The sequence below is a fragment of the Homarus americanus genome, unplaced genomic scaffold (genome assembly GCF_018991925.1).
Source record: "Homarus americanus isolate GMGI-L3 unplaced genomic scaffold, GMGI_Hamer_2.0 scaffold41027, whole genome shotgun sequence".
Taxonomy (NCBI): domain Eukaryota; kingdom Metazoa; phylum Arthropoda; class Malacostraca; order Decapoda; family Nephropidae; genus Homarus; species Homarus americanus.
This window is the reverse complement of record NW_024745073.1, coordinates 6,664,951-6,667,450: the sequence shown is the minus strand read 5'-3', so window position 1 is coordinate 6,667,450 and position 2,500 is coordinate 6,664,951.

Here is a 2,500-nt window from a genome sequence, read left to right as displayed (position 1 = left end):
ACGTTGCTGATATAACCTAACCTCGACATAATCCTAAGCTAAACTTGAAGGTAAATAAATATAGGAGAATAAACTAACATTTTATCAGTATATCTTTCGAGGTATTCTATAGGAACTGTAGACAACAACGTAAAAAAATATATATGGAGTAATTAACCGATATAAAGTAGTTGGAAAATAATACTATGGAATTATTTAAAAGTGTTTGTGTATTGTGACCATTTAAACTTTCCTCCTCGTCGTCGTCATCGTCATCGTCAAACTGTGTTGGCGTCACTGATATTAAGATCTATGTTCCATATTGTTTTTTGGGGGTAAAATTATTGTTTCGGTTATCCACCTATTTGAAATGAAGGTCAGAGTCGTTCAAAACACATCAAAAACCACCGGGAAAAAACACGATTTCAACCTAACCAAACCTAACCTAACCTAACCTAACCTCGCTGGATGACCGAAACGATAATACCGTTTTTCTTCTGTTATAATTCTTGGTGGCTTCCTTATCCTGTACTGATAACTACCCTCGATAACACCCAGTGATCTGATGTTTGGTGATTGAATATGCCTTTATATTTAATTTATTGCTTATCAAAATTCTTAGTTATCAATATCATTATAACTGATAGTCTGATGCACTTTGTTGTGGGTTATCAAGAATGACTGTAGACTTTAATATTGAAGCGTTTTCTGATGATTTCCATGGTATACTTTTTGATCTGTAGAAGGTGTACCGGTGATGAGACTGTTGCTTCCACGTCTTCAGTGCCGTGGCGAATTGGCATAATTACTGAATTGTGATTTTAGCACAGGATAATGGCGTGTTTATTGCCTGATTTACCTGGGGAAATCAGACATGGCTCGGTAAATTTTTTTGTTATGTTGGGTCTCTTCAGATGTGAAGGCCACCTACTTGTCTTCTATGTCAACTTGAGTGTTTTTCATCACTTTCGACACAGGGTCCATTAACTATAAGTAATAGATGAGTTCAGAAAAATAAAACATTTCTATGTAAAATGTTTCACTGTGCTCAGATCACTTTTCGCGGCACACACCACATAACACCACGCAATATATCCCTGTGCCTCAGTAATTATAAATAAAACCATTTAAATCGTCAAGAAAAAAATTGATTATATTTGCACTTTAAATGTATATTGTGTACCTGCAGTGTTTATATACATGCTGAATCAGTGTAATCGTGTATAGTGATTTTACTTAGAATCTTTTTTTCTCTATTAACATCAAATCACAACACTATATCATTGCAATACTAACCTAGTGATAGTGGGGGCGAGCGACACACACACACGACACCACGGAGCTGACACACACACACTAGTTGACCAAACACCATACAACCTCCGCTAACAGCCTCCCAATGGTCGGTTTTAATCCAATAACAACCTCTTAGGAACTGGCCCAAAAGCACTCAACCCGCGCGCCTATACGGGTACTTATGGGATGGGTTGCCATGTGGGGTATTTTCTCCGCCCTTTTACATATAGAATTCAATGGTTTGCTTGACGGAGGATTAATATTATATAAATTTATCTTTATTTTGTATGTATATTTGTAGATAGAAACTGCGAGTATTTAATGAATGAACGAAAGAATTTTGCTTATTTAGATTTTAAAAGCAAAATTCAACGTCTTAATAGAATTTACATTGACGATAAACACAGTATAATATATTTAATTCTTCTTTAGATATATTAAATTAGATAGTAAACATTACAGTGGTTACCGTCCGGAAGAAAACGTGTTGCATGGAAGGGCAGCTGGTCATTGGTCGGGTATCCCATTACGTCACACACGCCACAACCAATAGGAAGGTCGCTATTGAAGCCCGGGCACAGATGGTGGTCTCCAGAACGAGTGATTTCTTGTGTAAAATTGTTTTCATAGTATTTACGGATAAAACATTGAGAAAATATTAAACCCAACACTAAATGAAAGAGACTAAATGGTTTACAGATTATTATAGACCTTACGAATAACTACAGAAGATAATATATTAAAATACAATAAAAAATGTATGGTTTTTGCGTTAAGGAAGGTTGAGGGTCGGGTTAGCGGGGTCGGGGAGGGTAATGTGGTTTATTAAAAGACTGAAAAAGTGGGTAAAAGGAACTAAAGGGTCCGAGATTCGAGGTTTTTCATTGAACTTCGTCTGTTTCATTTACGAGGAGACAATGAAAATAATTTTCTTGTGGTCTTTAGTGTAGAATTTTTTCATATTATTTGTATTATTAATTTTAATTAACTATTTTAAAATACAGTATAGTACAGTACCAGGTCTATAAGGCTTTTGTTAAATTAATATTACGTTAAAAATAAATAAATTAATTAAATAATAATGACGAAAATTGCCAGCATAATAATAATAATGCCCGGTACCATTATTATTATTATTATGATTATTATTATTATTTTATTATTATTATTTTATTATTATTATTATTATTATTATTATTATTATTATTATTATTATTATCATTAT